At 41.5% G+C, this 16,027-nt stretch overlaps 1 protein-coding gene across 2 annotated transcripts in view; it reads right to left on the bottom strand.

Moving 5' to 3' along the window:
• The window catches only part of CMKLR2 (chemerin chemokine-like receptor 2), a 67,243-nt gene extending 52,902 nt beyond the window's left edge, over positions 1–14,341 (bottom strand). Inside the window, exons 1-2 of one of the 2 annotated variants that reach the window (XM_077448518.1) lie at positions 13,932–14,341; positions 7,527–7,580 (exon numbers count right to left, since the gene is read on the bottom strand). The gene's annotated coding sequence lies outside the window, so the exon portion shown is untranslated. The remainder of the gene's footprint in view (positions 1–7,526; positions 7,581–13,931) is intronic. The other variant, XM_077448517.1, reaches the window with a different exon arrangement.
• Positions 14,342–16,027: the final 1,686 nt, after the last annotated feature.

Below are 16,027 nucleotides of genomic sequence, written 5' to 3'. Positions count from 1 at the left end.
AGAATACCCAATAATGTACAAGTAAAATAGAAAGACAGTAAACCTACTCTATTGTGAAAAAAAAGAAAGAAAAACAGCATTTTTGGTTGAACATAATTGGAAGTCAGCGGATCTTCACCTCATTCACTAAGCTAGGGGGATAATTCACATGCATAGTTTAACTACTTGCCGACCAGCTCACACAGATGTACTGCAGCACTTTGTTAGCGCTGTGCGAATCGCCTTACCTGTGCGGCAAGTCATGCAGGAGCAGTTGTGGGCGGGCATGCACTGACACCGGCACTTCCGCTGCATGCTGTGGGAGCATGCCCACAGGTCGGGCAGACTCGATGTCCACCGGCGACCCACGATCACCTAGTACAGAGGCATAACAGGAATCTGCCAGTGTAAACAAGGCAGATCCCTGTTCTGACCAGGCACATATCAGAGATCCTCTGTTCCCAGTGATCGGGAACTGTGATTTCTGTCATGTCCCAGTGAGCTCACCCCCTCTGCAGTTAGAACACACCTAGGGAACACACTTAACCACTTGATCGCCCCCTAGTGATAACCCCTTCCCTGCCAGTGTTATTTTTACATTGATCAGTGCATTTTCATAGCAATGATTAATGTAATAATGTCACTGGCCCCCAAAAAGTGTAATTTGGGGTCAGATTTGTCCGCCGCAATGTCGCAGTCCCACTAAAAATCGCAGATCGCCACCATTACTAGTAAAAACAATAAAATTTATAAAAGTCCTTAAATCTATACTAAAGTTTGTAGACGCAATAACTTTTGAGCAAATCAATATATGCCTATTGTGAGTATATATTGGCCTAAACCGATGAATAAATGTTTTATTTTTATTTTTTTGGGGATTAGTATTATGTCAAAAAGTAGTCAAAATTGTCGCTCTTTGTTTATAGCGCAAAAAATAAAAACCGCAGAGTTGATCAAATACCACCAAAAGATAGCTCTATTTGTGGGAAAAATAGGACGTCAATTTTGTTTAGGTACAACATCGCATGACCGCGCAATTGTCAGTTAAAGCGGCGCAGTGCCGTATCGCAAAAGGCCTGGTCATGAAGGGGCAAATTCTTCCTGGATTTATTGTTGTCTCTATGCCTGCTGCAAGATCCACCTGCTTAATGTATTCTGGACCCTTGTCACCACAATAGAAAGTGATGGGAATTGAAATTGCACAGTTGTGACTGGAACAGGAGGTGATGGTACCCAGGAAAAAGTGCCAATACGGATACCAGTTTTGATAACAAAGGCGCTGATTTTTGGAGAGATTTTTTTTCCCCACAAACAGGAAGTAGAAAAAAGTCTCACCAAAAAGGACATAAAAAAGGTTGATGAGGGTTTTAAATATTCCCTACTCTATACAAAAATAAAAGAGAAGCTGCTTATTTATGTGGAATTTCTCCTATTTTGACTTCTTGTAATGGAGCTTGCAGGCTGCTCAGCCTTAATCTATTTAAATAATAAAAGGAACATATCCAGTATTTTTACCCCCAAGTATTATTCGAAGTTTCTATAAATGCAAGTAAACAAATGTTATTCCATCAAGGAAATAAATGTTGGCTGTGTAATCCAAGTTAGACTCTTGTGCTTTTAATATTACCAGTACAGCACTGAACTGAAGTTCACATTCAGGCATATCTACATGGACCCTGCAACCTATGGAAAGAAAACATTCATAAATATAATTTCTAATAAATAATCTAATGGTTGATGTTATCATTGCACTCCCACTTTTCTCAGCATAGTAGGATGCCCATTAAAAAAAACAAAAAAACTATGTTTTCTTCCTTGGTCAATAAGTATATGAACAATTATAAGGTGGAACACAAGAGGCATGTTGGCATATTCTTAAGCTAGAACACATAAACTACTACTTAGTTCTGTCCGATATCCTTACCAGGACTTCCAGCTTGCATTGCTCAAAGAACACTTGTTTAATAGTGCTAGCTTTGTTTGCCAATTTTAAAATAGTAAGGGTGTTTAAATATTCAACTGACAGCAAAATATATCCTGCCCAAAAACATTTTGTCTAGTTCCTTATTAAATTAGTATGTGACTTTACTGTTTTTGCGTAATAAATGATAAAGCATAATCTAACTCTGAGTATGCAACCAACATTGGCTAATGAAGCACATTTGTTCTTGATTTTTTATTTTTTGCAAATAATACATATATCCAATATTAGAATAGCAAATATATCAAAAAAATAATAACAAAATATATCTATTTTGACTTGCCTGCTCCAGTCAGTATCTTTTTACAGCATAACTGCTGTCCATTCTTATTTTTGAAGGACTGTTCTTTCCTTTCTGCCCCCACACTCCATATCCCACCAAATAAGACTCTATAGGGTTGATTTACTAACGCAAAATAGATTTCTGACTTTGCAGGGGGAAGTTCTACTTTGCAACGGAATTTTTCCAAGAGCTTATTGAATGTGGTGAAGTTTCACTTTACAAAGAATGCCCAATCACCTAATTTACTAAGTTCTAGGGAAAATTCCATTGCAAAGTTAGCAGCCCATTTGCCTTTATTAAATTAACCCCTGGTGGTAAGTTTTGGAGTGGGAATAAATGCCTATGAGCATTCAATGCACTGTTGGTTTACTGCCTTGTCAAAGTGTTTACTAGGATCCCTCACTCTGGTCATCTTGACCAGGCTGCATCAAAATGCTCCATTTGTTGAGGAAATATAGGAACAGGAACATAAAATAATTCTAGATACCAGGGGGATACAAGCACAAAAAAATGCAGATGGCAGGTGGATGTGGATGCACAGACTGCTAGATGCAAGGGATAAGGACACAAAAAATACTAAACACCAGGATTTGTGTAGTATGTCATTTATAAGGTAGTGATAGTGGGGAATTCCCTTGCCAGCCAATGGAAACATAACAGGAATTTTCTAGACCATGTCCCACAGAACAGAAGAGACTGCCAATACAATCTTAAACTACAGAAATACAGTAAAGACACTGTTATTGTTTTGGTACATTATACTGTCATTAATTTTAGTTTGTTAGTAATTTTACTATTTTGTGTTTTAACCTGGGTATTAAGCTGGAAAATTAATCATATATGGTAGTTGAACTGTATGTAAATGGTATTAAAAGAGTTATCTTAAATGCAATGTTGTGGTTTATTCTATCCAAAAAGCATATTGTTTGCTGTACTAGTTGGGGAATTAGTACACTGTATAAGAAGATTATACCATGACCAGCATCCTTAAAGTGGATGTAAACCTGGATTTTTTTTTAATGAAGACTTCTACCTGGTACAGTAGAGGATGTCAAATCATCTGTGCCTAGTCTTGCCACAAAGAGTTAATCGAGCTCTGAGCAATCCTCTTGTCTTTTTTTAGTAGGATAAAAAAATGACACACAGATAAGTTTGTGTTGTCACATCTCCCACTGCTGTCTGGGACTGACATCTGATTTCTTTATCTCATGAATGATCAGAGAGAGTGTTACGACTGCAGCTTCACATCCCTCCTCCTTTCTTCTCCAGCTTTCCCAGGATTGGCTGCTCCACACCTCAGCATGATTAGGCATGCTGAAGTCATGTGGTGCCTTTCCTGAGTTTTGACTGGATGTTGCTCATCGTGGGGCGTGATTCTCAAGATCAGCAGAAGATCAGTGTGACTGAGGAGGATTTACATGGTGCAGTCAGCTCCCAGAGGCAGCAGAAAGAGTAGGAGAGTGTAGAGGTGGGCAGGGAGCCATGTGACATCACAACTCTGCCCACCGGCAAATAGACTGATTCCAGTATTTTACGGGGCTCCTACTGCCGAAGGGGGTGACATTTGCAAGGTAGGGATAAATGCATGAGGCTTGCATGTAAATATATATATATATATATATATATATACACAGTAATACTGTGCAATTAGTTTATACTAGGTGAGTGGTGCCCAACTTCACATCTCAAAATAAATCAAATAAATTAGTGGCAAACCATCTTTAAAAACAAAAAGACAACTTTGGTAGTAATATTTAACCTCACTCTAGTGAAGACGCTTGAAGACTCACTTACTCTGTGATCCAGTGCTAGTACTGGGTTGAATGGTGCCTACCTACTTTCTGTGAGTCTAGGTCAATATGGACACATGCCCAGGGGGCATGTTATAACGCCGACCTAGCCTCACAGTACTCTTAGACAGTGTGGCATTCACACTTCATTACGTGATTGTCCTGCTGTCCAGGGGTACAAACAACCCACAGCTAAAGTGGAAATTAAAGGACCTGTGATAGAAGACTGCAGGAAAAAAAAGGAGGGACTTATTTTAAAGGTGGGGGAAGGGGAAGGGATGGTGGAATAGAGAAAAAGGCGTTTGTCTTTAGAACCGCACCCGCTCTATGGCCTTACACTTAATGTGTTGGTCCCCCTTTTACAGAAAAAATGTAGAGGGTAAGTAACACCGGAACCCCCCCCCCCCCAGCCCTTGCTGTAATTAGCTGAGCTGTCGGTACCCTCGCACCTGGTCCAGTGGTCAGGGGATTTGAAATCCCTGCTCTACTTTGTCAGAACTTCTGGGCCAGACCAGATCGATTCACTGTGACAGCACCAGTGTTGCCAACTATCAGTATTTTTACTGCCAGGCAGTAAAAAAAATGCCCATTTCTCCTGCCCGTAAATGCCAGTGACAGGAAAAGGTTGCCAATAAAAAATATGGCTGTGACGCTCAGCTTGGAACTGCGCATGTGCAGTTCCGGTCCGGAGCTGTCCGAGACCATCTGGGTGCCTGCTACAGTGTATTTGGGCAGCGGGTTTGGTGGAGGCAGTGCCTGAGCTTGTCATGTGATGTCATGGTGCAAGGGAGCCGAGCAGAGCGGCCGGAACCTCGTGTGTGGGTCTGCAGGACGGGAGCAAAGCAAGCCGGGCGCGGGAATGTCAGTGCAGTTTGGACTAGAGTGGACTGAAATGAACACCTGACTGTCTCCGTGACTCAGGAGATGACATGTCATGTGTTGCTGTCAGCATCACTGTGAGAGTCAATTTTGTGCGTGTCTGCCTGCCCATTCTAATTTTTTGTTCTTCTGAGTCCTGTCCCTGAGCTATACTCCATGTTCCCATTGCACATGTTCTCCTGAATAAGCTCTCAAAAGTTTGGGTGCTGCAGCAACAACCAGCTGGAAACTGGTTCAGAATGTCACAAAGGAGATATTTGCCAGCACACCATGGATCAACAAGGTAGCGCCCAAACAGATTGTGTATTGCATGATCACGTCACAAGAACAGTACAACGTTTCAGAGTCACCCAGGACCCCTTCATCAGGCATGTATCACATGCCTGCCGAAGGGGTCCTACGTGACTCTGTAATGTTGCACTGTTCTTGTGATGTGATCATGCAATACACAATCCATTACCTTATTGTTCCATGGTGTGCTGGAAAATATCTCCTTTCCTTCCCTGAACTACTTACTATATTGAAAATAAAATAGGAAATATGTTTTTTCCTTAAGACCTCTTTCACACTTAGGCATTTTTCATGCGCTTTTGGGCTAAAAATATAGCACTTATAAAGTGCCTGAAAAACTTCTCCCCTGCAGTCTCAGTATGAAAGTCAGAGTGCCTTCACACTGAGGCGATGCGCTGGCAGGGCAGTAAAAAAAACTCCTGCAAGCAGCATCTTTGGAGTGGTGAAGGAGCTCCTAAACTGCCCCTGCCCGTTGAAATGAATGGGCAGCGCCACCGAGCTCGCAAAACGCCACTACAGCGGCACTTTGCGGGGATTTTTTTAACTCTTTTTCGGTCGTTAGCAGGGGTTAAAATCGCTCCACTAGCAGCCGAAAACCTCTGCAAAAAACGACAGTAAAGCACCACTAAGCAGCCTTATATCTACCTTAAATCCTATTGCTAATTGCATATTATATTTGTTTGTAGCCTAAATACTGAAATTTGCACTTTCAACTGTAATTTTGTAACTTTTAGAAATGCCAGTAAAAACTTGGCTGTGCCAGTAAATTTTGAATGTAGTGTCAGTAAATTTCAATCTGGTAGGTTGACAAAACTGGACGACGCTGACCAATCAGAAATTACCTGGTCACTCCCGGAAGCACTGACAGAGTCCCCCAACCATTGGACCGCTACGTGGGTGCTGACAGCTCAGCAACCCCAGAGGTAAATTCAGCAGGGATCAAGGTGATTGGGGGTGGTGTCCAATGTTAGTTCACTCTTCATTTATTTTTTTTTCCTAACGATGAACTAACCCTTTAAACTAGCATGGTGAGCATCTCTGTTCATACACACTTTTTTTTTTTTTTAAACCACTGTCTTAGAACACTGCTATAAATATATATTTCAGTTTGAACATACCGTATATACTCGAGTATAGGCCGACCCGAATATAAGCCGAGGCCCCCAATTTACCCCCAAAAAACTGGAAAACTTATTGACTCGTGTATAAGCCGAGGGTGAGACATGGCTGTCCATCCCTGTGTGTCCGTCCATCCCTGTGTGTGTGTCCGTCCATCCATCCCTGTGTGTGTGTCCATCCATCCATCCATCCCTGTGTGTGTGTCCGTCCATCCATCCCTGTGTGTGTATCCATCCATCCATCCATCCCTGTGTGTGTGTGTGTGTGTGTGTGTGTGTGTGTGTATTCATCCATCCATCCATCCCTGTGTGTGTGTGTGTGTGTGTGTGTATCCATCCATCCATCCCTGTGTGTGTGTGTGTGTGTGTGTGTGTGTGTATCCATCCATCCATCCATCCCTGTGTGTGTGTGTGTGTGTGTGTGTGTGTGTGTGTGTGTGTGTGTGTGTGTGTGTGTGTCCGTGCAGCCTTGTGTGTGTGTCCAGCCTACCTGTGTCCCAAGCCTCCGTCCCGAGCCGCCGTCGTCCTGAGCCTCCTCCGTCCCGTGCCGTGCCTCCTCCGTCCCGTGCCTCCTCCGTCCCGTGCCGTGCCTCCTCCGTCCCGTGCCGTGCCTCCTCCGTCCCGTGCCGTGCCTCCTCCGTCCCGTGCCTCCTCCGTCCCGTGCCGTGCCGATGGATCGCCGCTCTTCTCGGCGGCCATTCTACAATTCAAAATTCCGCCTCCGCCTGTGATAGGCGGAACACTCAATTTCCCAGCAGCCTGTGTTCCGCCTATCACGGACATCCTCTCATACTCGTCCGTAGTATGAGAATGAGCGGATGTCCGTGATAGGCGGAACACTGACTGCTGGGAAATTCAGTGTTCCGCCTATCACAGGCGGAGGCGGAGAAGGAGGCGCGGCTTTTGAATTTTAATGTCCGCCGTCTGTCTGCTCGATACGCTGATCGAGCAGTCAGACAGCGGTGACTCGAGTATAAGCCGAGGGGGCACTTTCAGCCTCAAAAAAGAGGCTGAAAATCTCGGCTTATACTCGAGTATATACGGTAGTCTTATTGCATTACTATATACTTATACAATCTAATAGCCTGGTTGAATAAGGGAAAGAAAATCAGTGCAGGTAAAGCACAGTAACTGATAGCAAATAACTTTTTAAAACAGATTTTATTTTAGCAAACTATTATCTAAAATGGGTTGCTGAATATTACCTGATTATTATCTTTGCACTGTGTACCGCTTTACTGAATAAGCCAGTATTTGCACTGAAATAACAATTAAATACCTGTGTTTAAAAAAGATTAAAGGTTGAGACGTCTGACATAATGTCTGTGCAAACATCTAATCAAAGACAGACTACTAATATAAAGGCGGTTGGGTAAAAAATACAAGGTTCAAAGTGATGTCACTGCACATTGTCTAAATTAATGTGTTTGCTTAATGCTATAAGGAAATCTGGTTCAGACTCTTTTTATTAAAAACCTTACTCCAAGCCAATTGTTTTTATTGGATAGAGCAGTGTTTCTCAACCGGGGTTCCGCAAGAAGTCCCCAGGGGTTCCGCAGCGATCTACCTGTCAATCGCAAGCCCCTGACAGGTAGATTGCATCCCCACCACTGTCTAATGCCGCGTACACACGATCGGAATTTCGGCCAGCAAAAGACAGATGAGAGCTTTTCATCGTAAAATGCGACCGTGTGTATCCTCCATTGGAATTTAGCTGGCCGAATTCCCGCCAGCAAAAATTTGATAGCGTGTTCTCAATTTTCCCAATGGAAATTCCGATTGTGTGTATGCAATTCTGACACGCAAAAACTCACACATACTCAGATTCAACTACGAGATGGAAGCTATTGGCTACTGGGTATTGAACTTCCTTTTTCTAGTCCCATCGTACGTGTTGTACGTCACTGCGTTCTTGGCGGTTGGAATTAGCAAGACAGTCGGAATTCCATAAAAAATAAATCAGCGTTTTTTCCAACGATAATTCCAATCGCATGTACGCGGCATCACACTCACATTTGCATGCAGAGCAGTGCTGGCAAACAGGGTATCTCTGCTCTTCCCGGCTGGCCCCTCCCCTCTGACCGGGAACAACGCGCAAGAGTAAGGACTACCACAGTGAGCAGCGAGCATGTGTACCTCTGTATGAAAATTGTAATTGTGTGCCCTGCTCTGCTGTGTCACATGTCATGTTCTGCTCCCACGTGTCATGTTCTGCTGTCATGTGTCATGTTCCCATGTGTCCTGTTCTGCTCCCATGTGTCATGTTCCCATTTGTCCTGTTCTGCTCCCATGTGTCATGTTCCCATGTGCCCTATTCTGCTCTAATGTGTCATGCTCTGTTTCCCATGTGTCCTGTTCTGCTCCCATGTGTCCTGTTCTGCTCCCATGTGTCCTGTTCTGCTCCCATGTGTCCTGTTCTGCTCCCATGTGCCCTGTTCTGCTCCCATGTGCCATGATCTGCTGCCATGTGTCATGTTCTGCTCTCATGTATCCTGTTCCCATGTGCCCTGTTCTGCTCTCATGTGTCATGTTCCCATGTGTCCTGTTCTGCTGCCATGTGTCATGTTCCCATGTGTCCTGTTCTCATGTGCCCTGTGCTCCCATGTTTCCTGTTCTGCTCCCATGTGCCATGATCTGCTGCCATGTGTCATGGTCTACTCCCATGTGTCATGTTCTGCTCTCATGTACCCTGTTCTGCTCGCTAGTGCCCGTTCTGCTCTCAAGTGCCCTGTTCTGCTCCCATGTTCCCTGTGTTACTCCCATGTGCCCTGTTCTGCTCTCATATGCCCTGCTCTGCTCTCATGTACCCTGTTATTCTCCCATGTGTCATGTTCTGCTCTCATGTGCCCTGATCTGCTCTCATGTACCCTGCTGCCATGTAAATATGTGTGCTGCTGCCATGTACTATGCCCTCCTGCCTCGTGTCCTATGCTCTGCTTGCCTTCTGTACCTTGCCCTGCTGCTGCTGACCTGTACACTGCTATCAAGTTGTTATATCTATAGCTCGCTGATCACACTGGTATTACGTGACCTACCGATATATACATTATTTCAGGGCTTCCCAGAGATTCCAGAATTTTTGCCAGGGGTTTATCGATGGCAAAAAGGTTGAGAAACACTGGGATAGAGTGTCTGTCCCTCTGTGACCTCACTGGGGAGATTTTCTATTACTGTGTGTCCCTGTGACACCCAGACAAGAAATGGGGGAGCAGCTGTCACCAGGACTAAAAGACACAGGTTGCATTAACAATCAGTTTTGACATTTTCTTACTCTACTAAAAATGTGTTTTATTTTGCCCATGACCTTATGACAGATTGTTTCCTTCTTGTCTAAAGCCTTCCCTGAAAGACATAATAAGGCTCCCATTGCTTAGTATGCCAATGCTAGCTGCCTGGTTGCCATGCTGACCTTCTCGCCCCAGTGCTTTTGTATGTACGTTTTTCTGGTTCAATGACTTTCATAGCTTCCATACACGATCTGTATACTAGCATTCCTTTCAATAATGCCCTATGCTGTGAGATGTTGCGTTACATTTAATTTGTACCAGCTAGCAGGTGGCGCTGTACATAACTTCATGCTTCAGACTGGACTATCATTGACATTGGACTGGCATTGGGAACCAATCAGAGTGATTCTTGGTCATGTGATCACTATATCAGTAAGAAATAGTGATCACATTCAGGATGAAGGTTCATTTACAAAAAAAAAAAACACTCCAGCCTGAAGATGCCAGTGAGCCACTAAAGCTGGGTACACACTATAAGAAAATCGGGCGTATAATCTTCCGGTTTTCCTCAATGTTTCACAGCAAGTCAAACGATGAAACTAATGTGTGAAAAGTCTTGTAGGAAAAGTTTTTTTCTTTGTATTCATTGTTTCTGATCATGCATAGTCTATCAGATCAGATTTTTCTGATTAAAAAAAAGTCTAAAAACGTCACATTAAACAAAAAAATGTTAGTTCTGTTCAAGTACGAGAAAAAATTTGAACTTTGTCCCTTCGGAGATTTTTGTTTGGAAAGTCTGAATTGGATGTTGAAAGATGTGGAAACACTGTATGAAAATCTAACGATTGTGCCTCAAACTGAATTTTTCTTCCAATTTTCTTATAGTGTGTATCCTACTTAAAGTGATTGTAAAGCCTTAATTTCACCTTAATGTATTCTATGCATTAAGATGAAAAACCTTGTGTGCTGCAGCTGCCCCCTAGACCTCCCCTTTTCTTACCTGAGCCCAATCCAGCAATGTGCACGAGCGCAGAGGCTCCAGCTGCTATAGCTCTCCTCATTGGACAGATTGATAGCAGCGGGTAAGTATAGGCATGCTTGTTATTTTTATAAAAACAAAGGCGAGGGTTTACAATCACTTTAATACTGTGATTTAAGGTACAATTACAGTAGAGAAACAATAATACATTCATTTAAAATAAGTATTTTTCCATCTTGTTTACACTAGTTATAGAAAACACATCTGGGGTTTTATTAAAATAGCAAAATAAAAGCCTCACAGGTCCTTAACCATTTGCCAACCAAGCCTTTTCTGGCACTTTTGTTACACGTTTAAATCAGTGTTTTTTTGCTCGAAAATTACTTAGAACCCCCAAACATTTTATATATATATATATATATATATATATATATATATATATATATATATATATATATATATATATATATATATATATATAAATATATATATATATATATATATATATATATATATATAATTTTAGCAGAGACCCTAAAGAATAAAATGTCAATCTTTTTTCTTTTATGTCACTAGGTAATTTTTTTCAAATGCAATTTCTTTGGAAACAATACACTTTAGTGAATTTTAATGCAAAAGAACACAATATATAACCCAATTTTTTCAGAAAATATAAAGGTGATGTTAAGCTGAGTAAATAGATACCTAACATGTCATGCTTTAAAATTGCACACAATTGTGTAATGGCGACAAATTACAATACTTAAAAATCTCCACAGGCAACATTTTAAAGTTTTCTTTTACAGGCTACCTGTTTAGAGTTACTGAGAGGTCTAGCGCTAGAATTATTGCTCCCACTCATGTGTGGTGCGAACAGCGTTTACATGCTTGTGCATGACTTATGTATGTGTTTGCTTCTGCGCATGAGCACGGAGGGAGGGGGGTGTTTTAAATTTTATTTTCTTATTTATTTTATTTTTATTTTCAATTTTTACACTGTCCCTTTAAAAAATTTTTTAGATCACTTTTATTCTTAATACGAGAAATATAAACATCCCTTGTAAAAGAAATAAGAGATCACAGGTTCTCTTTACGAGGGGAGATCTGGGGTCAATAAGACCCTAAATCTCTCCTATGGGAGACAGGGAATGAGGAAAAGATAAAAAAAAAAAAAAAAAAACTGATCTTTTGCTTATAAAAAAAAAAAAATAGTTTACTTCTGCCCCAGATCGGAAAGGATGTCATGACATTTCCCAGTCCTCCAAGACCAAAGAGGCAATCAGTGGCCAAGGTAACCTCTATGGCCAGCTGCATGAACCTACGGATAGTTTTCGGGTGCACCGGTAAAAACAGTAATGCCGCGTACACGCGGTCAGACTTTCTGACAGGAAATGTTTGATGTGAGCTTGTTGTCAGAAAGTCCGACCGTGTGTATGCTCCATCGAACATTTGCTGTCGGAATTTCCAGCCACAAATGTTTGAGAGCAGGTTCTCAAATTTTCCGCCAAATTCACTTGTTGTCGGAAAGTCCGATCATGTGTATACAAGTCTGTCTCACAAAAGCTCACGCATGCTCAGAATCAATCAGAAGGAGCCACACTGGCTATTGAACTTCCTGTTTCTCAGCTCATCGTACGTGTTGTACGTCACCACATTCTTTTGTTCGAAATTTCCGACAACATTTGTGTGACTGTGTGTATGCAAGACAAGTTTGAGCCAACATCCTTTGGAAAAAAAATCCATGGTTTTGTTGTTGGAAATTCTGATCGTGTGTACGTGGCATTAGACTGAGAAACACTGATGAGCGGAGAGAGGGGTGGATGACCGCGCCCGCTGCTTCTGAAAGCTATCAAGTGGCTAATTAGCTGCTTGGAGCACTTTCATGAAAAAGTTAATCTCTGGCTGAAAAAAAAAAACAGGGTTATGGCTGATGCTGCAAGCCGCAAGGAATATATACGTATTGCGGTCGGCAAGTACAAAAATCATTTAAATTGGTTATAGTCTAGCTAATTAATCAATAACCACATTACAGCTTTGAAATGGTTTACTGGGGTTTAGCCTGAAGCTATTAGCCATAACCCTGGTATTTTTTCTTTCATCTGGTGGCTGGCTTTCTTATTAAAGTGTTGCGTTTCAAAAACCTCTGCGCAAATACTGTGTGACATAAAAAAATTGCAATAATTGCCATTTTATTCCCTAGGGTCTCTGCTAAAACAAAATGTATAATGTTTAGGGGTTATAAGTAATTTTCTAGCAAAAAATACAAATTTAAAAGTGTAAACAAAAAGCCTGTTCTTAAAATGGCTAATAATGCTAAAACTGACCTGGGCATCTAGACCTCAGTAACCTCTGGTAATGAAAGATTTAAGCAAAAAATGGCGCATGCAGGCAGGTTGACATCACTTTCACCTAGTGAGCTGTGCTCATTCCCTGTCTCCTCCTGGCTTGATTTTTAAAACAAAAAGTGAAGTAAGGAAAGGAGTAATGCCGCGTACACACGACCGGACTTATCAACAGCAAAGGTCCAACGGAACAAATCCGTCAGACAATTCGATCATGTGTGGGCCCCATGTTTCCCCCAGAACTCCGCAGGACCCAGTTCCTATGGAGAAATCTGCTCGTCTGTATGCTAGTCCGACGTATGAAAAACGACGCTAGGGCAGCTATTGGCTACTGGCTATGAACTTTGTTATTCTAGTCCGGTCGTACGTCATCACGCTCAAATCCGTCAGACTTTTGATGTGATTGTGTGTGGCTAAGTCTGTTCATTCGGAAAGTCCGTCGGAACTTCGCCAAAAACCCGTTGGGAAGACCGTCGGACCTAGTCTGCTCGAAAAGTCCGGTCGTGTGTATACGGCATAAGAGGGCAGTATAGCAAAGCATACATAAGTATAGTTCTGTATGTGAAAACATATATGCATGGAATGTAAAAACACATAGAAAAATATAAGTGCCAACATATCCTTCAGCAGTCTTCTCTAATTCTGACGTTCTTTTAACAGGTGTGTGAAAATGAAACATTCATGCAAAAGAAAAATAGTTCTCTGTGCTGTGCTCCTCTTCTCAGCATCTCTGTTCTGTGTCTGACCTATTTTGTGACTTGGTGGGAGCCAAAAAACAAAGTGGCTGTGCAAACCTAACCATACCTAATGGTCTGCTGTGTGTAACTAAGCATTAAGCATCGCTCCTAAATAACTGATAATAATACTTGCATTTAATCTATTGCAGTAAAATAAACTGTGAAAAACTTAAAATTCACAAAAACACAAAAAATAACATTAAAAAGATTCTGATATTTTGTCTACTTAATAAAATAAAAATAATTTCCAACAGTTATTCTTATAGCTTACATGTGCATTCTTCTTATATGGAGTTTTCCATTAATAATAAAAAAAGGAACTTACCTAAGAAGCTGCTGTGAGTACAAAAAATATGAAGTTATGCACAGCTGTTCAGCAGACTGAAATACTGTGATTCATGTGTTCTTGCAAGAGGGCAGCTCATTCTCCCTCCCTCGAAGGAGTGTCATTTCCAATTTTGAGATTGAGGATGTGACTTGTCACATCGGAACTAACAGAGTTTGAAGTCAAGATGGCCAGTGCTTGATGTGCATCAGCAGAGAACACATGCACGCAGAGTTTGTCTTCTGGCCAGGGAAAGATGACTGGTCTACAGAGACCTTTTGAAAACAAATTACTACGGTCCACCACACCCTGTGTAGACACAGAGGCTTGTTTAGGGTTGCTATGCTGAAAAATTTGGAATGTTCTGTCCCTAACTATTACGCTATCCGTAGATGAGTTGGGAGACATCTGCGCCGAAGTCTGATGTGCCTGGATATGCTTGATGGACTGAAGTGTTTACAGTATTGTTAATGATTTCCTTTATTCTTCTTATTGAGGGAAAGATCAAGTGGGTCACGCAGAGATTTCCAAGTTCTCAAATTGCTATATGTATGTGAGTCCTACTTAGTAATTCTGGCACTAAATTGTCCACATATAGATGAGATTAGACTCCACACTCCACCACATATCAGGTACTGAGTTTCCACAGAAGGGATCACTTTTACCACACTGAGTTGTAAAATATTGCTCCCTATTTATTTATATAGCCGGCAGGCTATTTAAAGTGGTTGTAAATCTCTTAAATGAAAAATGAACAAAGCATATCCCTCTATAATCCCTACTTGCCTCAAATTAAAGCACCTAGTGAGCTTTTCTTTCCTCTCTCTGCTATTTGTATGAGTCGCTTCTGATCATTTATCCCGAAACCACACAATCCTGTGACACAACCTACCTCCCCTCCAGCTCACAGAAGGTAATTGACAGGCTCCACTGTCCATGATTCCCTATAAGACTGTGTAGAGGGGGTGGGAGTGTTCATTTCCTTCACTTAGAAAAGGTTGGACTTTAAATTGGCAAAACACTAACAAAATATGTAAAATAATATATATTTTATGCAAAAAAAAGAAAAACGAAACAAAAAAATTATCACATGATAATTGCTAAAACATACGATGACATATGACACAAATAGACCTAACACAGTATCTTGCAAATAGAATGTAAAGGTACGTATACAAAGTTATTTCTCTCCAGCATTCGGAAATGCTTTTTAAGTAACCAACATCCGGGATAAGCTTTTCGGTACCCAACACATTTCAGATTCAAAATCCTTTCATCAGGGGAAATTATATAGGTAGACTTTGCCAGCGTGGATGGCATGCCCTACGGACCCCCTCTATACAGCCTAAGGAACAGTAGTGACCATTTCAATTCAGTTTCACCATTGATGCAGGACTCTGACCAGAATCCTTTTACGATTTGTGCTGCGAGACCACTATTCGAGCCTTAAAGCTCTCGCTACTAGCTGTATTTCCTTCTACTTGAGTGACCAGAGATATGACCCTTTCCTGTGGGCTACAATACTCCAGGTCTGTAGATTGAACCAAAACCTCCACATACACCATCAGCTGACAATGCCAATTCTACTCTTGCTTTAATATTGTATGTGTTTTGATTACGGTGCCATTCACCATATCTCGAATATAAATCCTCCTCCTGCTTGCTGTGGGGGCACTTGACAGGAGGGAGGGCGCCAGTAGCAACATCGGGGGACCCCAACCACTGCACAAAACAGGTAAGTATATAACATTTGGTATTTTTTTAAACAATAAATAACAAGACTTTGATATCACTTTAAATAAAGAAAGATCAGTATTTTGCATTTCAGTGTGTTGTACTCCTGGGAGATGGCAATAGTAATTCCAACAATTGGGGGCAAGGCAAAGCAACTTTATATAATATGTTATCCCAACATCTCATATTCCTCATATGTGCTTGCTGTACCATGTACTGTATGAAAAAGTATCCTGTTCTCTTTGTTTTGCTTCCTTTGTGTGAAATCCCTGGTGTTCCTGATAGTCCCTCTACTTTCCTATCAAAAACTGATCACACTATGCATTAGAGCAGGGGTCTCCAACAAAGGGCCAGTTTAATAT

Source organism: Lithobates pipiens, unplaced genomic scaffold (genome assembly GCF_037356315.1).
Source record: "Lithobates pipiens isolate NorthernLeopardFrog02 unplaced genomic scaffold, aLitPip1_a1.2 Scaffold_22, whole genome shotgun sequence".
In the NCBI taxonomy this organism is placed as follows: Eukaryota; Metazoa; Chordata; class Amphibia; order Anura; family Ranidae; genus Lithobates; species Lithobates pipiens.
Note: the sequence above shows the minus strand (reverse complement) of the source record. Positions and strands in the feature narration are given on the sequence as shown.